This window comes from Labeo rohita, chromosome 25 (genome assembly GCF_022985175.1).
Source record: "Labeo rohita strain BAU-BD-2019 chromosome 25, IGBB_LRoh.1.0, whole genome shotgun sequence".
Classification (NCBI taxonomy): Eukaryota; Metazoa; Chordata; class Actinopteri; order Cypriniformes; family Cyprinidae; genus Labeo; species Labeo rohita.
The window spans coordinates 6,573,858-6,601,636 of record NC_066893.1 but is presented as its reverse complement, the minus strand read 5'-3'; the positions used below and the strand labels follow the sequence as shown (position 1 = coordinate 6,601,636).

At 36.5% G+C, this 27,779-nt stretch overlaps 1 protein-coding gene across 8 annotated transcripts in view; it reads left to right on the top strand.

Annotated features, from left to right (window-relative positions):
* The window catches only part of LOC127156969 (zinc finger protein 469), a 396,695-nt gene that overhangs the window by 114,785 nt on the left and 254,131 nt on the right, over positions 1-27,779 (top strand). For all 8 annotated transcript variants that reach the window (XR_007825812.1, XR_007825811.1, XM_051100150.1 and 5 more), the window contains one exon: positions 3,131-3,181. The gene's annotated coding sequence lies outside the window, so the exon portion shown is untranslated. The remainder of the gene's footprint in view (positions 1-3,130; positions 3,182-27,779) is intronic.

Sequence of the window (27,779 nt, the reverse complement as noted above, 5' to 3'; positions counted from 1 at the left end):
TGTTGGGCGGTGAATAATGAAAGTTCATGACATTGCACGTGCCGTGGAGTTGGGGGAATACTAAAAGAACGGTGAGGGTCTCTGAGAACGAGAGCACAACAGGAAAAACCGTTGCAGTGAAAGCAGAACCCACGTCCAATTTGGGTCTCTATTTTCAAGCCAAAAAAGTGTCTTGGTCTGAGGAGAAGCTGTTGCTTATGCACAATTAGCCTATGTGTTCCACTTGTGCTTTTTAAGGGTCATGGCGGCCTGGCTTCCAAGTCCAGCTGGGTGTGTGTATCAGACGTTTACATAATGAAGAGAGGTTAGAGGTTAGGTACACGTGTACCTCGTCTGCAATGCAGATTATGCTATTTGTGGTGTCCTCAAGCGTAGCTCTTTTACGTGGCAGGTTCATAACTGAAACTGATCGCTGCACTTTATTCACCCAAACCTGCTGACCATGCCAAGTACGCACAATGGAGTAACTTCCTGATGCACTGCCACATGCTAATTAGTAATAACAATGAGACATTGATGGATGTGTGTAGACCATGTCACCAGGTGTTTTTGTGTCAGTCCAGCACATATGGATGATAAAACGGAGGGGAGGGGTCTCTGTCAGAGATTTTTTCATAGAATTAAAAAAAAAAAAAGATTTTAAAATGCAGGCTAAGTGTCGCTAATTAAACAAGTACAGTGATGGCCAAACATATCGGCACCCTTGCAGTTCTGTCAGGAAATGCAACCCTTCTCTTGTAACCCTTGTTGCAGTTGCAGTTTTGGTACTCACATTTTTTTTATTTGCATTGTAACAACACAAAAAACAATTACAACTCCGCACAGAACCCAAACAATGCACTGGACAAAATTATTGGCACCCTTAACTTAATATTTGGTAGCACCCCCTTTGGAAAAAAGTTGCTTCCTGTAACCATGAAAGAGTTTCTTACACCTCTCTACTGGAATTTTGGACCACTCTTCTTTTGCAGACTGCTTTAGGTCATTCAGATTTGAAGAATGCCTTCTCTCAACTGCTAATTTGAGATCTGTCCACAGGTGTTCTATGGGATTCAGATCTGGACTCATTGCTGGACATTTCAGGACATTGTCCTGCAGGAAAGATCCATGACCTCTGGTGGAGAGACAGCTTTTTGACACTGGTCACTACGTTGCGCCCCAAAAATTCCTTGGTAATCATCAGATTTCATGATATCGTTCACACAGTCAAGGCATCCAGTGCCAGAAGCAGCAAAGCAACCCCAAAACATCTTTGAACCTCCACCGTATTTGTCTGTGGGGACTGTGTTCTTTTCTCTGAAGGCCTCATTTCTTTTTCTGTAAACAGTGCCATGATGTCCTTTACCAAAAAGCTCTACTTTTGTCTCATCTGTCCACAGTATGTTCTCCCTGAAGGATTGTGGTTTTGTCACATAAGTTTTGGCAAACTTTTCATTCAGATGGCGATGGATAATGCAAGCTGACACTGTGTCTGCAGATCAGCCTGAATTTGTTTAGGTTAATCAGGGTTCTTTATCCACCATTCGAACAATCCTCCATTGTAATTTTTCTTCCGTCCACATCCAGGGAGGTTAGCTACAGTACCATGGGCTGTAAACCTCTTGATGATATTGCACACAGTGGACACAGGAACATTAAGATCTCTGGAGATGGACTTGTAGTCTTGAGATTGTCCATGTTTTCCCACAGTTCTTTCTCTCAAATCCACAGACAACTCTTTACACTCCTTTCTTTTCTCCATGCTCAGTGTGACACACAACACAAAGGCTGAGTCAACTTTTCTCCATTTAAACTGGTTGTAAGTGTGATTACTATATTACACACCTGTTACTTGCCACAGTTGTGTCTAAATACAAATTACAGAAGCATCACATGCTTGAAAAGCAATTATTTCTTACAATTTTGACAAGGTGCCAATAATTTTGTCCAGTCCATTTTTTTTTTTATTTCTGTGTGAAATTTTATCAAGTTTGACTTTTCTTCTGTTTTTTTTTGTGTGTTGTTGCAGTGCAAACAAAAACAATAAGCAAGTGAATACCAAAACATTTGCAGTTGAAACAATTTTCTGACAGAAGTGTTGCATTTTCTGAGGGAATTCCAAGGATGCCGATATTTTTGGCCATGACTGTATATGTTCAGCTAATTGTCAGTCTCTTATATGTGTGCTTCTCATAAACAATTAGTGGATATGCATATAAACAGCCTTTTAATTAACAGAGTAGAATAATAATGGCTGATACAAATACAAGCAAATGTAAAAGAGACCCAGACTGGATGCAAGAACAGTTGTTACTTCTTACCCAACATTTTAATGAAAACAAGGATATAATCCAAAAAAAATCCTAAATTTAGTCTTGAAACTGAACCATTTTTTAAATGTTTTCTCTTAAATCAGCAAGTTATGAGCTACTTTTAGCCTTAAGATGTTTTGTGAATACAGGCCCAGATCTTGTAGGTAATTGGTTCTTGTAATTGAACAGATCTTGTTGGTGAGTGGATCTTGTGAACTGATCTGGTAAGTGAATAGATCATCTATATTATGTTTTGTAATTGAATGGATCTTGTAGGTGAACCGATTTTGTAATTGAACATACCTGAATGAATCTCTGTTTTGTATCTGAATGATGCGTTTGTGAATGAACTAAACATATGGGGCCCTGAATGAATTGAACGAATTAGGGTTAAGTGTTCAGGAGTTATTCCAAGTTGATGTAATTGAAACTCATAATTTATTAGTTTATTGAAATTATATATTTATTTAAATGGATAATTTATATTACATTCATTTGATGTATAATTAAATTATTATTATCTGTTTATTGTGTATTTTTCATAGTTTGATAAAGTGCAGAAGTTTTCTAAATACAGAAATAAATAAATTAATTAATTAAAAATAAATAAATATAAATCTTGCTTTTTGTCATTTGTGGTAAAGGTGGTGCAAATGCTAATGCATAAAATGTGCTAATGGCTATTTATACCAAGTCCAATGTAACGGTCAAGAAATGGTGAAATAACATGATGTTTTGTACTTGGTTTAGAGATGTTGTGATTCTTTTGACAGTTTATGCAGATTGCAATATAAGTAATTAGTGCATCACTGAGCTGGTTTTGTTCTGTTTATTTTCAGATTCTTGAAGTTTCCTGTTGTGGAGTCTCCAACAAAAAGATACATCAATAGGTAGGATGTAATTCATTCATTCTTTCTTTCTTTCTTTCTTTCTTTCTTTCGTTTCCTCGTTGAGCTTTTTTTTTATTAATGCACTACATCTATTTATATTCTTATCACATTCCTACGAAGTTTCAAATGTGTGTCAAAACAAATTTTTGTTTTCCATTTGGTTTTCTCATCGTCTCTTATTTTTCTTCTTTTCTTTTTTTAAGTCACTTGAGAAGAAATGAGCTTCGGTATTATATTTTTAATTAAATTTAAAGTCTGTCTATATTTTCCCAGATTGTGGTTTTAGCCTTTATTTTCAACACATATCTTTTGTTCTTTTGACTTATTTTTGTGTTTTTTTTTTTTTAAAAAAACATAATAATATGAAGTCTTGAAAAAGCTGCACAGTTAAGCGGAAGAAATTAGTTAGACGGAAACAAAAGTTGCATTCTGATCATTCCTGTTTGTCATTTAAGACCACTGACTTACAGACTCTCACATGCTTTTTCACTCTGCCTATATAAGTTTGAGCTAATTTCCTGAGCCCCTCAGCTGCTCGTAATGCTGATTGGCAAATGTGTTCCAGAGCGGTTGGCGTCATCTTCAGTAAAGCCTCAGTGCTGATGATGTAAAGATTTGGCTGTAAGCTGCTATAAGCTTATGAGCCAGTCAGTCCCAATCAATTTACTCTCCTCTTAGTCCAGTTAAACCTCCACACACACGGAGACCACAATGGCGTAATGCTGGCGGTTATGGTCTGGGGCGCACAAAGAGAACAGCTTCTCCATTTGGATGCTTGCACATTGTTTTGGTGGCGGCGTGACGCTGGGGTCACTGAGAGCTCATGGTTTAGGAAGAAGTTGCCTAAGTTAATGGGACGTGTAGTGTGAAGTCACAGTAGTTAGACTGATTACAGAGGAAAGGAAAAAGAGGAGTAAATAATGTGACTTAAGAACATTACACTACACGTCACTATACTCTATATACTTTTTTCTGTGTTTTGGGCCAGCACTACAGGTTTTTACTCCCTTACAAGCCAAAAAATGAATCTGAATGCAATTTTACTCTGCCCTGCAAATCATAAAAAGTCATTATAATTCAGTAAATATTGGTCTATTGGTCTTTCTGTTAATCTTTTGCTCTATGTGTTAGTCTTTCTGTCACTCTGTCTGTCTACAGGTCTATTTCTGTCATTCTCTCTGTCTCTGTATCTCTGTCTGTCTATGGCTCTGTCTGTCTGTCGCTCTAGCTGTCTGTCTGTTTGTTGCTCTATTTATCTGTTTATTGGTCTCTCTGTCTGTCAGTCTGTCGCTCTCTTTGTCTGCTTGTCTGTCAGTCTGTCACTCTATCGCTCTGTCTGTAAGTCTGTCTGCCAGTCTGTTACTCTATCTGTCTGTCTGTGACTCTGTCTGTCACTGTATTGTTTTATTTGTAAGTCAGTCACTCTGTCTGCCTGTCATTCTATCTGTTCCTGTCTATTTCTCTATCTGTCTGCAAGTCTGTTGCGCTGTCTGTCTATGGTTCAACCTTTCTGTCAGTCTATCTGTCGCTGCAGCTGTCTGTCTGTCTATGTGTTGCTCTATTTGTCTGTCTGTCTGTCTGTCTGTCTGTCTATCTATCTATCTATCTATCTATCTATCTATCTATCTATCTATCTATCTATCTATCTATCTGTCTGTCTGTCACTCTATTATTCTGTCGATTGCGCTGTCTATCTCCCTGTCTGTCTGTCTATGGCTCTATCTGTCAGTCACTCTATCTGTCTGTCACTCTATCTGTCTGTCTGTCACACTGTCTGTCTGTCTGCCTGTCTGTTGCTCTAACTGTCTGTCAGTCTGTCTGTCCCTCTATGTCTGTCTGTCAATTTATCTGTCACTCTCACACTGTCGCTCTGTCTTGAAGTCTGTCTTTTGCTCTGTCTGCCCTATCTATCTGTCTGTCACTCTGTCGCTGTCTGTCTGTCACTCTATCTGTCTGTTTGTCTGTCTGTTGCTCTGTCTGTCATTCTAAAGCTCTGTCAGTCTGTCACTCCATCTACCTGTCAGTCTGTCTGTCACTTTATTTGTCTGTGTATGACTCTGTCAGTCCGTTGCTCATGTGAAATCCTGAGCTCATGACAGCATGATGGATGGTGTAACTACATAAGCTTGTCAGTTTAAGCATTCAGAATATACTGTGTGAAGGATTACAATGACAGAAAACATTAAATGTAACAGTGAAATAAAAGAGGGCCTCTAATATATACAATGTTATTGACATCAAACCGATTTCCAATTCATAACATTGCTTAAGGAAATGCGATAAAGGAAAAAGGAATGCGACCTGTGTGAATAGCCAGTTAGACAAATACAGGAGAAGAGAAATTCAAGAGACAGACTGAGGTACAAATTAGTTAAGACAAAAATAAACCAACAGATACAGACGAGGAGACAGAAAAACAAATTTGACAATCCAGAGTCCGCACAAAAAAGCATACATCTTTCCACAAATACACAGAGAAAAGACAAATAAATGAATGTTCTTACAACGTGCAAGCATGTCAGAACATCCAAATTTCCCTAATGTGAATGATGTACGATTTCAGCACTAGGAGACAAAGAAAGCAAAAGGATTAGTTTGAGTTATTTGTCTTTCAGCAGAAGGTTTTATCTAAAGAAACGTACTGGATGAACCTCAGGTTAAACACTCTGCTCAAAGGTGTAATGAGGATAAGAATTTGTTCAAATATTTAATTTTTTATGTGTCAGTCATAAAAAAAAAATTATATTAACTGGTGCCAGTATGTTGACATATAGTGCTGTTGCGCTTTGGGCGTACCGAGTTTGAGTTTTTTAGTAAATCAAAAATACTGTGCAACCACTTAAGTTAAATTCTCATAAATTAATTTTGAAAAAAGAACCAGATCTCAGTTCCCATCCCTGGTTCTAAGTCAAGAATGTTTAGTGACCTTGGCCTAAGGTATTGGTATGGCTGTATTTTTGATGTTTTTTTGGGAGATTCACTTAGATTATCTCAGTATCTGCAGCCCAGTTCTAAAACAGAACCGATTACACAATGAAGATGAGAAATGCGTGAAAGAGCGAGAGATTAAGAGTGTAAGTAGTGCAGGATGTGTCCTAAGCTCAGGGCTGAAGAGCATGTCTGTCTGACTGCTCTTTCCAGGTTGGAGGCTCAGGATTTGTGTGGAAACTGGGATAGCGTCCATTGTGCAGATCTGCATGATCTCTGCCAGAGCAATCAAGTATCGGAGCTCGCACCAAAGTGCTACATTCCCCCCACGTGCTCAACAGGAGGGGGCTTGCATGGATTCGGCCTGCCCTTTGAGCCAGAATCCTGAAAAATCAAGGGAAATAAGACCCCTTGTTTTCAGGAGCAGTTGCCAGATATTGTGTTTCGGTAAGAGCTTACGGGGAAAGTAAAGCCATATGAAGCAAATCCCATTAGCTTCTACCAGTATAAACTCCAGGGATGGACATAATACCGATGCATACCGATACAAGTACATGTTTCCGATACTTTTGAAACCTCAGGTTTCTCACACAGGCAAATACAGCGCCAGCATTGAAATCCCAGCTCATTTTCTTCAATATCAAGTGATTTGGTCTTTTCAAAAACAATGATTCTGTTGAACAAGTGCAAATTGAGCAAGACTTGCTTTTGTCATTTCATGGCTGAAGACAAGGAAATAACTTGGATAACTTCTTTCTCCAAACTTCTAGTTTTTATTCCCAAATTTTTATTTCCAGTCATTTTATTCATCTTGTTTACATGTGTAATTTTTACTTATGTAAAACGTTGCTAAATTTCCCCAGTGCGACTTGTCAGATCTCATTTTAATCACTTTAACATAGCTTAACACGTGTTCACCTCACAGTGCATTTTAAGACTTCTCAGACTAAAATAAGGTTCAACTTTTGTTACACAGCGCTGACAAGCATTTCCAATGTTTGTTTATTTGTCTGCTTCTATATATTTTTTATGATATATTTCTGATGTATTATTATTATTGTAATATATTACTTTAATATGACCTATGACTTTAATATACATAAAATAAAAGTAATAATAATAATAATAATAAATATAGCTACAAGCAGCAGTTAAGGGGCGAAGCACAACAGAAATAAAATGAAGAGCTAGGAGCTGTCTTTAATTACTCAGTGAAGACTACTAGAAGAGAGCTACCTTCCTGCAGACTTAAGTTCCAACCCTGCTTCAGTTTTGTCAAATTTGTTAACACACATTTGGGATATCAAAACGCTTTTGATAACTTTTTGCCAGAATGCTCTGAAGAAGATCTGAGTCAATTTTGGTGAAAATTGGACAAACAATCAGGGATGAGTTCAAAAAACTGTGAATAATCTTGAACCATAGAAATTAAAATTTTGGTATGCATTCGACTCGACTTGAGCCAAGGAATCAGAGGAAAAAAGAATTTTGCTTTTAGACCTTACGGTTCAAACGTTTTTAGCAGTAACATGAGTGCAAATTTGGCCTGTTGGTGGCGCTAGAAAGTTTGAATTAGAGACTCCAAATTTGCTGTGGTTAATGGTGAGACTGTCTACTATCTTTTGACCAGTAGGTGGTGCTGTGCCAAAACTATTCATGTTCTTTCAGGTCACTCTTAGTATAACGCGTACCAAGTTTGGTCCGAATCTGCGAAAGTGTTGCGAAGATATAGCCTCATGTTCATTTTTGCGCAAATTTAATCAAATTCGTTAAAATATTTTTTTTATATGAAAAAAGTTCAGTACATCAAAAAGCTTTTGATAAGTTTTTGCCAGAATGCTCTGAAGATGATCTGAGCCAATTTTGGAGAAAATTGGACAATCGTCTAGGACGAGTTCGAAAAAGTAGATTTTTCAAAAAACTCGAAATTGCGAAAAATATTTGAAACGTAGAAATTTTGGTATGAGTTCGACTCGGCATGAGCCAAGGAATCAGAGGAAGACAATTTTTGCTTTAAGACCTTATGTTTCAAAAGTTATTAGCAGAAACATGAGTGCAAATTTGGCCTATTGGTGGTACTAGAGAGTGTGAGTTAGAGACCCCAGATTTGCTGTGGATGCTTATGAGACTGTCCTCTATCTGTGTGCCAAATTTCATAACTTTTCCACAAGCAGTTCTATTCATAAGATTCATAACAATACTTTAAAGCATTTTACTACAAAATTCCAAATGGTCCATGCTCAAAATGGCTGATAGGAAAATTCGGTATCATTTGATTGGTTATGCCACTCTGAATCTAACAAGATCACTCTTATGATTTTTGGTCAAACTGTTCAGAAATTAACAAAAATGTCAAATTTGTATATCTTTTGACCAGTAGGTGGCACTGTGCTGAAACTATTAATGTGCCCTCAGGTCATGCTTGGTATAACGCATACCAAGTTTGGTCTCTATCCACAAAAGCGCTGCGAAGATATGTCCTTGTGCATTTTTGCGCAAATGTAATCAAATTCGTTAAAACTCTTTACAAAAACAGTTTAGTATATCAAAAAGATTTTGATAACTTTTTTCTAGCATTATCTGAGAATGATCTGAGCCTTTTTTTTTGTGAAAATTGGTCAAACCTTCTAAGACGAGTTTGGACTTTGCATGAGCCAAGGAATGATAATAACAACATCCATGTGTATCAGAGTATTTTACATGGTGACAATATTGTTCTGTTAATTTTAAATTAGCACAAATATTTTTTCCTTACTAAATTTGGCTTAATTGAAATTTTATTTCTTCTCGTATTACATTTTAACAGTTAACTTCAGAATGACATCCTGCTGTAGGTAGATTGCTATTGTCTAAACTTTTTTGAGACTTTGCATTCCTCTAACAGTTCTCCTCTCAGAATTAAATATATATATATATATATATATATATAAAAGGCCCAACCTAAGTTATGCATTTTACTGCATTATAGTTTGAATCTCAGATGAGAGTTAAATCAGCAAGCCACATTAAGTCCATTTCGCCAAGCTCTTTGAGTTATATGTTCAGCATTGGCCTTTTCTGGAAGACTGTTTTGTTTCGACGGCGCAGGCAGGAAAACACCCCCAGGCTTGGCATAACCAGTAGCAGAGCTGGTAAATGCATTTAGGCTTTAAGACTTCATTGTTTGTGTTTCCAGAAGAAAGAAGAGCCTTCTTAGCGGTCAGCCACAGCGATGGACATAGAGGGTTTTAGCTAGACCATTGCGAACTGCTGCACTCCTTTTAACCCATTTTCCCAAACGGCCCTCGCCCAGCTTCTGTGGAGGCTTATTTCATCTGATTCCTATGTGGAAACAGCTCTTGAACATCCCTGTGGTGACTTGATATATCTGTTAAACTTCTGTTCCTGCTGGGTAATGTGTATGTACATCTGTTTATAATGCTTTTGCCCTATTGATGGGTATTTTGAACTCGTTTATTAGCTTGGTAGTTGTCACATTGATGTATCGAATCTGATATTTTAATCATTTTCCAGCTCATGGTTCCTCTATTACTGGCCAGCAGTCTAGACATTTACATAAGTGATATTAGCTATATTCCAAAACCTAGTGATCTAGAAAGCATTTTAAAGGGATAGTTTACACAAAAATGAAAATTCTGTCATTATTTACTCACCCTCATGTTGTTTAAAACCTGTAAGACCTTCGTTCATCTTCAGAACACAAATTAAGATATTTTTGATGAAATCCGAGAGCTCTCTGGCCCTCCACAGACGCGTCCAACGACGTCCATGCTACGTTTCTGTGCCTGGACCGTGGGAGGATCCTTGCTGTTTATGCATGGTCAGAAAGCTCTCTATATCTTAATTTGTTTTTCTGAAGATGCAGGTCTTACAGGTTTGGAACAACATGAGGATGAGTAATTACTGACAGAATATTCATTTTTGGGTGAACTATCCCTTTAAGATGTCATAAGTACACCTAACCAAAGAGTTTCCGAAAGCTAGACAACAACATTATGCCGCCTTTTAAGACGTGTTTTATGGTCAAATTCCATTTAACATCCCATATATCCTTTCTGAAGAAAAATCGATTCAAAATGGTAAATGAGGTCAATAGAAATGTTGAAAACATTTTTATTTGGTACCAAAAGTGTTCATATACAGTTCAGTCTGAATAAAAACAATGGAAGCTTGTTTCCAGCACTGATTAAAAAATAATGATTAAAAAATGTTTGATGCTCCATATACGACACATACAATGCTCACTCACAGTGAGACTTACAGTACAACCGATTCCAACTTTTTAACATTAGCATGATGCTAAGATAACAGCAACAATAGTGTTAAAAAGGCTAAAATACATTGCATCGAAATATTGTGTAAAACAGTCAAAAAGCCAGTTTCTGCCACAGGATAAAAAAAATCAATAAATAAAAGAAAAATGTGTGACTTTTGCAACTAATTGCAACTTTTTATCTTTTAATTTTGCGATTTGTTTATATGTCCCAGTGCGACTTGTCAGATCTCATTTTAATCACTTTAACATAGCTTAACATGTGTTCACCTCACAGTGCATTTTAAGACTTGTCAGACTAAAATTTTGCGATTTGTTTATATGTCAGAATTTTCACCTTTTTTTTGGTGTTTACATTACTTTTTTTTTCTCAGAATTGTGTTTACATCTCATAATTCTGACTTTTGTCCTTGCAGTTCTGACTTTTTTCTCAGAATTGTAAGATATAAACTCATTTAAGCATTTTAAGCATCTCAGGATTTTTTTCCATATGGTGCTATGGTGCCCTGAGTTTAAACTTCCAAGATGCAGTTTAAATGTAGCTTCAGGGGGCTCCAAACGGTCCCATCCACACAAGAAGGGTTTTATCTAGCGAAACGAAAGGTAATTGTTTTTTTTTTGGAAAATAAAAAAATTGTATACTTTTTAGGCACAAAAGCTCGTGTAGCAATAGCTCTGGGATGCGCCAGAGCTCCGTCCACGACGCTACATACTGCAGAACACGTCGAAAGGTCATGCGCGACGTAGGCGGAACTACAGACCCAGTGTTTACAAAGCGAATGTGCAAAGACTAAGGAAGTGGAAGTAAGCGCTGTTTACAAACAAAAAGGTACAACGATGTCGGACGATTGTGAAGTTGTAGGAGAAAACAACATGGAGTTTTTCGCCATATCCTAACTTTTTGAGCTGGGAAAACAGATGATGAACTTAGACGTGATTCCATAGTACACAGCGTCGTGGACGTGCATCCCAGAGCCTGTGCTACACAAGCTTTTGTGCTTAAAGTATGCAAATTTTTATTTAAAAAAAAAAAAAGACGGCTGGGATCATTTAGAGCGCTTTGAAGCTGCATATAAACTCCTTTTTGCAAGTTCAAAATCGGGGCACCATTGAAGTCCATTATATAAATAAAAAATCCTGAAATGTTTTCTTCAAAAATCATAATTTCTTTGCGACTGAAGACAGAAAGACATAAACATCTTGGATGACAAGGGGTGAGTAAATTATTTGTAAATTGTTGTTCTGGAAGTGGAGTTTTCCTGTAAGTCCGTTAACAGTCAAAATTATTTGAGCATCCAAATCAGTGGTGATATGGAGTCGAGAGAAATTACTTTTTTGTGTTTCATTTGGTACTGAAAAGTGTTTGTCCAAATAAAAATGTGCTTTTTCACACAGTGTTTCTATGCAACAGTATTGTTGTTGTTAGCTAACTCTGTTACAATCAATTGTGAGCGAGTCTTTCTGTGCTCAGTAGCACTTTACAATAAGGTGTCATTTGTTAACATTAGTTAATGTATTAACTAACATGAACGAACAATATAAAAAAAATACAGCATTTACAGTTGTTCATTGTTAGTTCATGTTAGTTCACTTCATTAACTAACACAACTTTTTTTATTTCAATAATGCATTAGTAAATGCTGAAATGAATATTAACTAAGATTAATAAATGCTGTAGGAGTATTGTTCAATCTTAGTTCATGTTAACTAATGTAGTTAAGTAATGTTAACTAATATGTACCTTATTGTAAACTGTTACCGTGAGCTCTATATGTGTGGCATGTGGACTTACTGCCTACTGAGCAATCAAATCAGCCAGAGGTTTCATTTCGGTTTGAGATGCTGCCCATGCAGGGATCACACTTGTTTAGAAACTATTATGCCCCAATTTACATACATGCGCACCATTCTACTCCATTTTGCAGCAAATTGTGTGAAAAGTGTGTTAACGCTGAAAATTCCAACAAGAAGTGCACTTTAAATACCTAGATGATGCACTTAATTAACCACAAACACGAAATGTTGGACTTTTTATACACTCATAGGTCGCAGCTTTAATTATGTAGCGGAGGTGGAGGGGACATTAGATTCAATGGTGGATGACAAACTACTTTTCTAAATGTCAGTAGAATCCATAGTGTATTTGGGGCAGAACTTGAATTTCTAGCTGAATTCTTTAGTATCATGTTAATCAAGTGCAGTTTGCCCTTCACACCCCTTCAAGTAGCAAACAGAGACGTAGCTTGTTCCACACTTTTATGCTTTCTTCATAGTAGCCACTTTCCAGACTGTACTGTGTCTTATAAGCGAGACAGAGAGCAGATACAGTGGCTTTTACTTCAATTTAAGTTCTTCTACTATGAAATGCACCAGATGGGGAAAAAGTTCAGTTAGGCTTTTATGGGCACTTTAAATAACTGTAATATGATGAAATACTTAATTGAATAATGTTTTTTTTTTGGAATATGCATTTCTGAATGGCCGTCAATGAGAAAAGATGCTTTTTTGTTGCCAGATAGTGTAGTCACGACGTCTGCAACCATGCTAACTATGAAAATCTTGACCTCCTGCCCCCGTTTTCAACCCTTCCCAGCCAAGCAGTGGTTTCATTTTGGTATTTTCCCCCCTAGTAAATTCCCAAAGGATAATATCAAATCCCATTTCACTCAGAAATATGTCAGATTACTGAAGTCAAATGAGTTGCTGATATTTCTTAATCTGAGTTGAGTTTTATGGTCTCGCACTGTAAATGTTAGGGTTCGTACTGCATATGCTTATTTTAGAAGTGTGTAAAAGGGTCACTTAGCACGCACCACATGGACGGTGGCTCATACTGACACAGAGCTGGGCCCGTTTCAACAAGTTATACGATATTCTAAGCAGATTTACAATGGGTAAACAAACACATTTGCAGAAACTGCATGCTGTATAGACATGAACATTAATTTTCCGTAATACTCAATTCCCTTAGCCCAAAACTAAAAATACAAGCTGTGCGGTGGGAACTCTCTGGCGTGCACGTCTGTAGGCTAACATATGGGGCGCATGTACATCTATTGGCAACTGGGGTGCAATTGCGGCCCGCTCGAGTTTTGAGTAACAGACGCAGGCTGCTTGGCTTGTGCGGGAGGGTTATTGAGGGCTGTAAGCTGTGCGTGTGTCGTATAAAGTTGTCTACGATTATCGCAGGGCTAGAAGGTGTGATGTTGTTAATATGCCCTGATGGGCCATGACTTCGGTTTGGGTCAAAACCTGATACGTCCACTCTAAAAATCAAGAAACTCCACAGGCTACTCAGTGGAAAAGGCAAAAATACAAAAGGGAACTCTGGCAAATGTCAAAAGCACTGGAAAAACGAACATCCTTGTTTCTATAGTCCAACTCTTGATTCATCAGCGGAGAACTAGTTTTTCGTCTTGTATATTATGCGGTTGCGTTGAATGAGATCAGCGCCTAATGTGCAGAGCAGTCAGCTTTATTGAACTGCTCTGTAGTGTATGGTCTGTTTGTTCAGCTGCTTTGCATGTGTGTCCTTTTGGACAGTCCTACTCTGGGACAGCAGCCGCTACTGGAGCAAATTGGGTTTAATGTATGCTCAAGGCTTCTGGGAAAACTGTATTTTGAATTAAACTTCTTTGAATGTGGATTACAGAGTACAATAGATGACAGTCTGGGGGTTTTATGTATCGACTGATTTACTAAATTTGGAGGGTATGATTTTATTTTATTTTATTTTTTTTTTTTACTACTGGTGGCACTAAATACAGTTGCAGAAATTATGATTATGGTTTAAGCTGGACGTAAGTGAAATTTCATGTCACTTAAATACAAAGAAAACTTAAAGGCATAGTTCACCCAAAAATGAAAATTACCCCATGATTTGCTCACCCTAGCCATCCTAGGTCTTCTTTCAGATTAATACAGTCGGTGTTATATTAAAAAAATGTCTTGGCACTTTCAAGCTTTATAATGGTAGTGAATGAAGATTTTGAAGCCCAAAAAAGTCGTCCATCCATTGCAAAAAGCACTCCACACGGCTTCAGGGGGTTAATAGAGGTCTTCTGAAGTGAATCAATGCATTGTGTAAAATTTACACAATCCATATTTAAAACTTAATATTTAACCGTAATCTGTAGCTTCCGCTAACTGTCATGCAGATGACGCAAGATGCAAGACGATTTTTTCGCAGACGAAAACAAGACGATAACGATCTCATTTTGAATGGCAAATCTATGACGAAAATCTATTGACATTTTCGTCAACAAATAAAAACGGGACAAAAATGTTGGGGAGGGGTGATCTGGAAAGAGATTCAGTCAGAATGCATTTGCTGCTTGGTTAAGAGTTTAGATGCGTATATTTGAACCACATTTGCTGCATGTCTCATAAAACGTTCAAAAATGTCAATATCTGGGAGTAAGAGAAGAGTAGACATGGATAAATTTGACCACGCAAAAGAGAACTCCATTTGGTCTGGATTTCTGAGTGCAGACACCGAAGCAGTGCCTCTCACTCAGCGCATGCGTACTCTTTCGCGTCTCATGAACAAAGAAATACACACAAAATTATGTTGAATTGTCCGTTTTGATGAGCATTCACGTAACCGCACTCCGTTGCTATGATAAAGGCTTACAATATGTCTCATAACTGACTGATTTGGCTTAACTATGCTTATAGTTAGAGAAAATACTGTGAAAATTGAGTCACACAGGGTTGGAGCAACATGAGGGTGAGTTCATATTTGGGTGAACTGTCCCTTCAACTAATTTGAATGCATTTAATGGTTCACAGTTCGTTTGGACCCGTGCTTGTATTAGCACATTTAGCGTCCTCTAGTTGTGTCATGGGTTGTTTGAGAAGTTACTTATGTGAATGTAAACAGGTGACAAATCATGTGCGTCATAATTTTCGTCAACATTTTTTTCACAAACAAAAACGAAATAATAAAGCAAACTCAGTGACGAATAATTTTTGTGAATGACGAAAACAAGACGATAAGAAAACAAAAACTCATTTTAAATGGCAAAAACTATGATGGAAATCAACTGACATTTTTGTCAGTGAATAAAAACGAGACGAAAATGTTAGGGTGGGACGAATTGGAAAGAGCCTTAGTCAGAATGAATCTGTTGCTTGGTTAGGAGTTTAGATGCGTACGTTTGAAGTACATTTGCTGCACTTATTATAAAACGTTCAAAAATGTCAATATCTGGGAGTAGGAGGAAAGCAGACATATGGATAAATTTGACCACGCAAAAAAGAAACTCAATTCAGAGTGGTTTTCTCAGGGTAGACACTGAAGAATCACCTCTCAAACAGCACACAAGTACTCTTTCGTGTCTCATGAACGGAGAAATGCACGCAAAATTATGTTGAATTGTTTGTTTTTGCTTGTATTCATGTAAACAACACTCAGTTAGATCTTATGTGAACGTAAACAGTTGACGAATCATTTTTGTCATAATTTTTGTCAACATTTTTCCACCAACGAAAACGAGATGATAACCAAACAACAACTCAGTGATAAATAATTTTCGCCAATGACATTTTTTCACCTACAAAAACGAGACGATAACAAAACAAAAACTCATTGACAAATAATTTTCGTCAATTACATTTTTTTCACCGACGAAAATGAGACGATAACAAAACAAAAACTCACTGACGAATAATTTTCGTCATAATTTTCCTCTACAACATGTTTTCACCAACGATAACGAAACAAAAACTCATTGACGAATAATTTTCGTCAGTGCCACTTTTTCACAGACGGAAATGAGACTATAAAACAAAAACTCTTGAAGAATAAGTTTTGTCATAATTTTCCTCTACAACATTTTTTCCACTAACGAAAACGAGATGATAATGAAACAAAAACTCATTGATGAATAATTTGCGGCAATGACATTTTTTCACAGACGGAAATGAGACGATAAAACAAAAACTCATTGATGAATAATTTGCATCAATGACACTTTTTCACAGATAGAAACGAGATAACAAAACAAAAACTCATTAATGAATAAGTTTCGTCATAATTTTCCTCTACAACTATTTTTCACCAACGAAAACGAGACGATAATGAAACAAACTCATTGACGAAATATTTTTGTCAAAGACATTTTTTCACAGATGAAAATGAGACGATAGCAAAGCAAAAAACTTATGTGAACGTAAACAGTTGGAGAATCATTTTTGTCATAATTTTTGGTCTAAAAGTTTTCACATTTTTCAATAAAACAAAAACTCATTGATGAATAATTTTCGTCATAATTTTCCTCTACAACATTTTTTCACCAACAAAAACGAGACGATAATGAAGCAAAAACTCACTGACGAATAATTTTCATCAGTGACATTTTTTCACAGACGGAAATGAGACATTAACAAAACAAAAACTCATTGAATAATTTTCGTCAATGACACTTTTTCACAGACGGAAATGAGAAGATAACAAATTTTTCAATAAAACAAAAACTCATTGATGAATAATTTTCGTCATAATTTTCCAGCGTTTTTTCACCAACGAAAATGAGACGATAACGAAACAAAAACTCACTGACAAATAATTTTCGCCAATGACATTTTTTCAACAACGAAAACAAGATAATGAAACAAAAACTCATTGATGAATAATTTTCGTCAAAATTTTCCTCTACAAAATTTCCTCTACATTTTTTTCACCGACGGAAACGAGGCGATAATGGAACAAAAATCTTATGTGAACGTAAACAGTTGAAGAATCATTTTTGTCATCATTTTTGTCTAAAATGTTTCACCAACGAAAACGAGACGATAACGAAACAACAACTTGTTTTGAATGACAAAACTATGACAAATTTATTGACATTTTCTTCAACAAATAAAAACGAGACGAAAATAGAAAGGCGATCTGGAAAGAGATTCAGTCAGAACGGATCTGCTGCTTGTTTGGGAGGTTAGATGCGTACATTTGAACTACATTTGCTGCTTGTCTCATAAAACATTCAAAAATGTCTGGGAGTAAGAGAAGAGCAGACGTATGGATAAATTTGACGATGCAAAAGGGAACTCAATTCGTTTTTCTAAGCAGAGAAGAAAAAGCTGAAAGAAGAAAGTCATATACACCTAGGAGTAAATCATGGGGTAATTGTCATTTTGGGTAAACTATCCCTTTAATATGATACATTCAGGTTATTTTTGATGGTTTAGACTGGCTGTGTTATTTATATCATGACTTGAGAGTGATTTTGGACACCTAAATAAAATGTTTGTTTTTTTTTTCGCCACGATACAGGTTTACATGGCTTGATTTGGCTTAACTATGTTTATATTTAGAGAAAATACTGTGAAAATTGAGTCACACAGGTTTGGAGCAACATGAGGGTGAGTTCATTTTTGGGTGAACTGTCCCTTCAACTAATTTGGACGCAGTTTAATAGTTCACAGTTCGTTTGGACCTGTGCTTTGTATTAGCACATTTAGCGTTCTCTAGCTGTGTCATGGGTGGTTTGAGAAGTGCCTGAGTGGAGGGATGGATCTGCGGGCTGAGGCGGCAGACTGATATACTCTGTGTGTAAAAAGTAAAGAGCGTTAAGCAGAACACGAGCCAAGAGCAGTAAAGCTGCCGTATATCTGGCAGGAGGGACTGCCTTCAGTCGCTCTCTCTCTCTTCAACCTTCCTCTCCTCAAGAAGTCTTTCCAACAGAATAAGGGTCATACTGCATCCATAACAGACACACGATAGATTGATCACCAGATATGCAGAGTTCAATACTTAGAGATTTGTTTTTGCCAGATGGAAAACTTTTTTGTATAAATTGTGCTTGAGTTGAGGGCCATAAACCATAGGTTTAAGACATGGAAATGTGTTCCTTGCTAATTCTCTAATAGGGGATGGCTACTTGAAATTAATAACCAGGCGACATCCAACTTGAGGTAAATTGGTCTATCGTTCAGACTTCTTTGCAGGTCTATTGACCAAGCATGATCTGGAGGATGTGGAATCTGGATTGTTGAAAAGCACTGCTTGAATATAACTCCATGTCTTAGGTATTGCTGTTATTGTTAAGCCAAACAAGTGGATAGTAGGGAATTTGGGATTGGGATTTGGCAAGCCGAGTACAAGCAATTATCATATCTGGCCTGTTTAATTGAAAGTATATTTGTAATTTAATCTGTATTACTGTTCTGAAGTTTGGATCCAATAGGATTTAAAAAATATTTTTGAACGAATGATCGTATGCTCACTAAGGCTGCATTTATTTCATATATGATTTATTTCAAAATCCAGTAAAACAGTGATATTTAAATGTATTGTAACATGTAATGTATTCCTGTAATGGGTGAGCTGAATTTTCGGAAATCATTCTAATAATATTTCTTATAATTGTCAATACTGAAGACAGTTGTGATTCTGGAGTCTTTTGTAAAATTATAAATGTCTTTACTGTCACTGTTGATCAATTTAATGCATCCTTGCTAATTTCTTTAAAAAACAAACAAACAAAAAAACTTTCCTGACCTCTTTTGAATGGTTTGTGTAATGTAATTATATTTATGAATTAATTTATGATTATACACTATCAGTCAAAAGATTTTTTTTTTATGTTTTTTTTAAAGAATTCCCTTCTGCTCACCAAGCCTGTATGTGATTCAAAATACAGCAAAAGCAGTAATATTGTGAAATATTTTTAGTTTTTAAAATAACTGCTTTCTATTTGAATAAATTTTAAAGTGTAATTTATTCCTGTGATCAAAGCCAAAATTTCAGCATCATTACTTAGTCTACAGTGTCACATGATCCTTCAGAAATCATTCTAATATGCTGATTTGCTGTTTAAGAAACATTTATTATATTATGTATATTATTATTTAAATAATATATTGATATTTATTATTTAATTATTCTAACATTATTATATTATATTATTATAAATATTTAAAACAGTTGAGTACATTTTTTTTTTAGAATTCTTTGATAAACAGAAAGATCCAAAAATCAGTATTTATCTTAAAATAAGAAGTTTTTGTAACATTATACATGATCAAAAGTGATTATAAAGACATTCATAATGGTAGACAATACTTCTCTGTCAGATAAATGTTCTTCTGATCTTTCTATTCATCAAAGAAACCTGAAAAAAATCCATTCAGCTGTTTTCAACATGATGATAATATTAATACATGTTTTTTGAGCAGCAATATTAGAATTATTTCTGAAGGATCATGTAACTGAATTAATGATTCTAAAAATTCAGCTTTAAAACCACAGGAATAAATTACAGAATATATTCAAATAGAAAACAGAGATTTTAAATGTAAAAAATATTTCACATTTTTACTGTTTGTGTTGTACTTTTGATTAAATACGTACAAGAGATTTATTTAAAAAAACATTACAAACCTTACTGTTCAAAAACTTTTGACTGGTAGTGTATATTATTATTTTAAGTCATTTTTAATGTTAAAATAATAACAATAATGATAAAAAAAAAAATGTTTTTTTGGCCATATTGCCAATCGCATCCAGAGTCTAGATGTTTATTTTATTTTATTTTATTTTATTTTTGTATTTAGGTAGATTTTTTGCATTTATTATGCAGATTTAGATTTATTTGTTTACGTTATTATTTCCTTTTTTATTTTGTTTATTTAATAAAATAGATAAAATTAAATGGGTTGCCAATTATAATATTTAATATTCTCCAAAAAGAATCCCTGTGGTACATAAGAAAGCCTCAGTCTCTTGGCATGCAATAGGATGCAGAGATGCAGACTGCTTCACAAACTACCTACATTTTAAGCTTAAAGACTTTTGTAAATAGGAAGTACGCACATTTGAATTCACATGGGGTGGAGTTGTCCTTTCCACTGCGAATCTCAATTTATGAAAGCCGAGTGCGTTAGAAATAAAATTTATTCATGATCTGTGACTTTGTAAACATTGTATTTTACTCCGTGTTCTGCACTCTTTCTCGTCCTCCCTCTCATGGTTTTCCCGCCCCGATCCACCGGTCGCTCCAGCTGAGGTTGCAGCTGGTCTCCATGTCTTGCTCAGCTCATCCCAAGAGCCGGCAGCCACACCTTGCCATGATTCACATCTTCAGGGAAGCAATTCCCTCAGCGGTTCGCGCGTCTCTGGACGTCGCGGTTTGATGAGATTTTAACGCGGTGGAATCTCCAACATCCCATTAATGATGAATCACAGCATCTCCAGCGTTAAAACAAACCTTTCCAGATGCTTCGCTTCACCTGCCGGTCAGCGATAAAGATGACCGAAAACCTGCACAGAAGTGCGACTCCTCATGCTTTTGAACCTCCCACAGGTGCGAATGCAGCTATGAATGCGTCATCTGAAATAATACATCACTGCTTAGCCCGCAGCCATTACGGGTTAATATCCTACATGGGGATGTCAGATGAAAAACAACACTTTGGAGACGAGCACTTACGTCGGGAGATGGTGCTCGGTTAGCACATGTCTGTGGAATGGGGTTTTATGTAGAACATATGGAGCTATTGAAGTGAGGAATATTTCTGATATGAGCGCTGTTATTTGTTTTTGAGAATGTCTAGTTTTTCCATTACCCTTCTGGTGCCCTGCTGCGGTTTCGATACGCTTCAAAATACAACTGCGTTTATTAATAGAGCTCTGGGGATATGGAAAAACTCGTTATAATTTATGCAGAATTTGCTACGTTACAAGAAGCGCTCACATGTAGTGACATCAGATCTGTTGCGCCGGTGTTTTGGTGTATAATATGACTGAGTCGCTTAGGGACGTAAATTTGAGGTAGAAGACGCAAACCGAAATCTCCGCAGTCGAGTCATGTAAATACTATGGAGTATTGGAAACGTCTCTGGAATTAAGTGTGTTCTGGGATATTCGGGGAGTACTGTGGGAAGAGAACATATTATTGAGGGATATTACGCAAGGGGAAAATTGGGAGATTGTTTTGCAAAAAAAAGTGGAATAATTTTGATAGTCGGACTGGGGATTCGGTAAATAAGAAAGGGCTTGTGGAAAGTTTTCGGAGCGTTTTGGCTTCTGGATTTGTGGGCTCTATACTGAATGAATGGAGGTGATATTGGACATGCTTGAGGTGCATCCATATGGGTAGGTTTTCATTTCACGCAGACCAAGATAAATACGATTCCGAGAGCTAGAAGAAAAGAAAGACTTCCATTTGAAGTCTCGCGCCCCGCTGTGTCTTTTGCTCTGCTAATCGTACGTAAGGTATCCTTGGCTTTTGATGAATCCTGAATGTCATTCAAATGGCAAACAAATGTCAAGGCTGGGAAACAGGTCACATATCCTATTCCCATCTCAAAGAAACACAAAGAGGTGCCAGCAGCTATGGAAAGAGAACAGAAACCAGTGTTTTTCTGGGGCTGGAGACGTTGAGGGCAAGCAAGGCATGCACTCATCCCTCGGCTCTGACTTCTGTGGACAGGAAGGCCTGCTGAGCAAAGATGTGCCGTGGACGGATGGAAATGGAGCGTTTCTTCCCTCCTTCGACTCAATGGAAAACATACATGAAGGGAAAAACAAATCCTGTATTGATTATGCCTTTAAAGTCCCAAATGGTGGCCTTTCATGACATTCTTGGTGCTTCTGTGACTATGGTTTTTCTTGTGGAGCTTGCGGGATCTTTTGGAGGGGAATTGAGTTTTAACAGTAATTTATCAAGCTGTGAGGTTAATTTATGGTGTATACTTTTGTTGAAGCCATTAGCCTGCTTTATTTCAACCTATGTTTCAAATAATCACCTTTAATAGCAGAATTCCTAGTAGAAAAGCTGCATTGCCCATGAAATCTCCACCAGTCAGTGAATTGCTGTGAGAACCCTAGTGAAACTTTAAATATACTAAAATGTATTTAAAATACATTTCATGCTAGGTACACTACAAATACATTTAAATATGATGCACTTAATAAAAATACCCTGCAATTGTACTTTTTGTATACTAAACTGGTATACTTAAAGTCTGCTAAATAGGAAAAACGAATTTTTGCCAAGTCTTAACTAAAGATATACTTGTAAGTGTATTTGTACTTGAAATATATTTGATACACTTTAAATATTTTGCATTTAAAGATAGATATTATTTAAAGATCATATAATCCTCATTAATAGTGACATTAAAACATATTTTAGGCACAATATTAAGAAATGTGCATTGTGCCCAAGTAGTTCAAATAAAGTTTAATTACAGTTTTTATATCAGTAAGTCTTGAGCAATATGTCAGTAAATATGTTAATAAATTATGTCGTATAACGTAAATACTTTTTAAAACGATCACTTTTTTACTAGGGGAAATCACACCAAAAGAGCTGTGTAGCGTCTATCAACTCCTGTGAAGCACTGTGAATGATGTAATAGTCTTACGTCTCTCAAAATACTTTTTGAAAGTATTTGTGCATGTTTGGCAATAAACTTGAAATGTATTGCTTCTATATATGTAATTAACATACATAGGATTGTAGTTCTTTACACAGTCTTTCTGACCGGTTTTCAAATGCAAACGCAATTGGTTCTTGGGTTACAACTTTTTATTAAAGACATTTTTTAAATCCCTATGGTAAAATGAAATGCGGAAAAATACTACAGAACTGAGGCCGCCAAAATGGACAGGCACTGTTAAACTCATAGTAAGCCAGTAATTATTTAAAAGCATTGTTATGACCAATATTTAAAAAAATTAAATAAAATAAAATAATATTTTTTAATATGTAAACATAACATATTTTCTTCAGTATATACGCGCATATGTATGTATTTTCAATGTACATTATAAATATACACAGTATATTTATATCGTGATTAATCGTTTGACAGCATATATACATCAACATTTTTTAAAAATAAAACACTAAAAGCTAAAAGTAGTCAGTTAAATGCTATAAATGAATTTAGACACCAAAACACTTTAATATACAGTATAAATATTGGACATTAATTTTCAGAGTTACTAAAATTACATTTAACAGTGTGTTTAAATTATTTGCGTTTTTAGAGATGGATTTTAGTGAGACCCTGGGCCACAAAACCAGTTGTAAGTAGCACGATTTGTAGCAATAGCCATTAATACATTGTATGGGTCAAAATTATTTTAGTTTATGCCAAAAATGATTAGGATATTAAGTAAAGATCATGTTCCATGAAGATATTTTGTAAATTTTCTACTTTAAATATATCAAAACTTAATTTTTGGTTAGTAGTATGAATTGCTAATAACTTCATTTGGACAACTTTAAAGGCGATGTAATATCATGTAATATCCAGTATGCCTCAGTTTCCACATTAAACCTCTCTTCGTCCATATTTGTTGATGAATATTCATGATGGATGGTACTTTGGTCCAATGAAATTGCAGTGTGGGTGGGACCAACTAACACATCAGAAATAGAATCCAGATTAAACCAGAGCTATCATGGCCTCGGCTGTTGGAGACATAAATGTAATGGAAAACCACAAAAAGATCAGGGTTTCTCTCAATCTTCAGGCCCTCGCACCTCATCACTTTAAAAGAAAAACTACCAGAGCTTTTGTTATGCTCTTATGTCTCTGTTGTGTCTTGGACAAGGTGTGCCCATAAGCTCTCTGACTGTATTGATTTTACAGAAGTTATGAAATCTTTTACATATTATGTAATGATATTTTCACTACAGTTACGTGCAGTCCCAGTCTCAAGACACACCCTGAAATGGAAACACAATGTTCAGATGCTGAGATGGATTGAGAGACTCATCAGAGACAGACATTTGATATAAAAAAAGGCCTACAGCACATATTATGATCACTTCAACAGATTGACCACTGGCGGCAGCGCAGCAAACACCTGACAACATTACGAATGCGCCTGCATATCTCTTCAGGGCCGCCCGTATGTGTTCACAGACGAATATGGGCACCCCAGACACCGTTCGGTGGAGACGGCAGCGGCGCGTCAGGATTGTTGTGGAAAGTTTGTTCTGAACAGCCGAGCCAAAGGCCGACGTCTTCTCCCACTTCGTACATTACGCCTTGTTTATCATTCAGTCTCGAAGGTTCCCGTCGAAAGAAAAATAGCGGTTGAAATATGTGATGGCTGATTTGAGGCAAGTGGATGGGGCTTAAGTGTGAGTGGAAAGAAGAACAGAACTGTTTCCATCAGACCGCTTCTCCTAATCCTGAAGCGCAGCCACTGGAAGAAGCGGTTCTCCTCCGGACATGTGTTCGTTATTAATCCAGGAACTCCTCACACTTCAGGAATCCTTACAGGTTTTGCTTCACTGTGGTATTATCCAGACTCCAGTTGAAGCATATCCCTTGTCAGAAACTTCGTGTTGTATCAGAGTCAAAGCTGGAGCAGGTTTCAGATCGCCTGGTGGATTTCGGTTTCTTTGGGTCGTTACGAGCCATGGCTCGGAATATGAGAAATTTTATATTTATGGCCATCATTAAAAGCACTGTAATGCATCTGCGATGAAAATACTGCTGATAAAAGATGCAACTGGCAAATCGTGTCGATTATGTAATTTCGCACAGACTTTCCAAATTAAAACAAAGCTTTTAGATGTTGGCGACTCAGTTCGCTCTTGGATCGCGGTTAAGAGATGTTCACACGAACGGATTGTGTTTTTGCATTCAGAAATGAAATTTTCCAAAAAAGTTTTCATTTGTCATGACTGAAATCTGAAAACAGTGGAGCAAAGTGGTCTGGATTGCTCACGCAAGCAAAATTATTTTATGGTTTTATTTATTTGTCTTTATTCAAAATGTTTGGGAAAAAATCTCTCACATTTGGATGATTCACTGGTTCCATGTTATTCATTTTATTTAAACAAATAATAGCAAGCAAGCATCGGGCCAACTGCAGCAATAGCAACTGAAGCCATTTTAAGATGTTTTAAGTCAAAATGGCTAAAAAATTTGAAATACAACCACTAGTACTGTGATTTAATGGGTTGTCACTTTTGACCAACAGGTGGCGCTGTTGTCAAATCAAATGTGGTGTATTCTGTGTGAGGTGCCAATGGCGTGCACAAAGTTTGGTGTCAATATGTCAAAACTATGCAGAGATACAGCCTCAGACATAGTCTGGCATCATGTCTCAAATTTGTTGTGGTGCTATTTAAAAATGCTTTTGTATATCGACATGAAATCTGTAACTTTTTGTCAGCACAGTCTAAAGATCGCCTTACTTAAATTTGGTGAAAATCAGACAAACAATCTAGGAGGAGTTAAAAAAAAATAGGTGTTTCAAAATGGTGGACAGAAAGTTTGGCCAATTATGGCGAAATTGGTTGCTATGTTCTCGGCATGATGCCAAGAATAAATTGAATCCAGTTTTCTTATAATAGGCTAATATACTCAAAACTTTTGACCACAAGGTGGCACTGCCACAAAACTTTTTGAGCACCATAAGGGAATGGTACGAAAGACACACTGAGTTTCGTAATGATTCACCAATGCGTTCTTGAAATATAGCATTTTATGTAAAAATTCTAAATGGTCGACGCCCAAGATAACTGATATGGGAAGGCTGGATGTGGTTTGACTCTGCATGCTGCACCTAGGGCTGTGACGGTCGCAATGACAACCGCACCACCACGGTGGTCGGTTGCCAACAGCAGCACTGCACGTGACGTCACACAGTCTATAACAAGCATAAAATACAGTGTTTCTGCAAAAATTATTCTGCCGTGGCAGTGTTTATTGTCCCCGCCGGCAGCAACAGTGAGCGCAAGTGCCTTTGCAGTGTCGCAAAGACGACAATCCTGACTCGCTATCTGCTCATTGGACGTGCTTTTAGAAAGAAATGCATCTCTACGGATTTTATAATGAAAGACTTTTTGTTTTCGATTTGATATATATCTTTCTATAGATGTATTTATACGGACTGTAAGGCAAGTATTCGCTGAGTTTCGTTTAGTTTTTGTGCAGCGTTCCTGTTCAACATTGATTTCTTTATTTTTACAAAAGCACAACATTTTGTTGATATTGTGAGTGCACGCAAATAAAATTAGACCCTTTATAGTTCCGGATGATATATTAGGCTTACCTTTATGAGCAAAGATTATGGCGTATTTCAATTTTTTGGCAAGATTGCGCTGGCGCCTCCATGTCCTGCAAAGCGCATTTAGCTTCCACTCTCCAACAAACGATTGTATGCGCATAATAGCATGCATTTATCTAAGTTAAACGTTTAAAATAAGATTGTGATATGCTTGAAGATTTTATTTTAGGCAAGTCGTGATGATTTGAGAAGGCAAAATTGATCAAACATAGGCTGTGATCAACTCACTGGCTGCCTCTGGCCGCTTGGTCGTTACTTTAAAAAGCAAAAACCTTAATTTAACAAACAAAGAATGTTCCAAACATATTTCTAAATTAACTTAATAAAGAAACGAAAAGAAATATAACCACATTCCTATTAAAAACAAAACTGAGCTATTTTAATGGATGCAACAGTGTAATGGGAAAGAGAGAGAAAAGACTCGGGCTCCAGACGGACTCGGGCCGGTAATTTTGATGAGCCGTTGGGCGAGGTTGTTACGAATTTATGCAACAAATGTTTGTTTAATATTTACCGTTCTTATTTTGGCTACTTTTTTTATTTATTTACTTTACTGTTTTGTAGGCTGAAATAAACGCACGTTTGTTAATAATTTTTGAGCCTTATTTTTTTATGTTTCAAAATTATATATATATCAACACTGCGCCACCGACGGTAGCTGGTCCATTACCAACGCGGTGGAAAAAATCTGCCACCACCACAGCCCTAGCTGCACCGAATCTAAATAGACCAGTTTTATGAGTTTTGGTCAAACCATTCAGAAGTTACAAGCAAAAACAGCTATTTTCATGTCTCCTGACCACTAGGTGGCGCTGTGCCAAAACTGTGCGGGTAACCTCAGGTCATGGTTATTATAACACACACCAAGTTTAGTCTCAATACGCTGAAGCATTGCAGAGAGATAGCCTCGTGTCCATTTTTGCGTGCTTTTCGTCAAATTCGTTTGCGCACTTTTCAAACACGGTTTGACTAATTCAGCTTGAATTCCATAAATTTTTGCCAGCTTTGTCTGAAGATGATCTGAGCCAATTTTGGTGAAAATCAGCCAAACTATCTTGGACAAGTTTGAAAAAGTTTGTTTTTTGAACTATTAAAAATTGCAGAAATTTAAATGTTACGGTTCAAAAGTTATTCGCATTAACATGAGTACAATTTTGAGCTGTTGATGGCGCTAGAGGGTTTGGGTTAGAGACCCAGGTCTTTGGGTATCGGTTTTGGATATTTAATTGTGCATTATTTAATCTTATTTAATCTTTTCACATTTATAGTTTTTCCATTATCTAATGCACACTTAAAGTTAATCTAATAACAATAATTTAATGACATTATTAAACGTAATGGTGAAACCCATG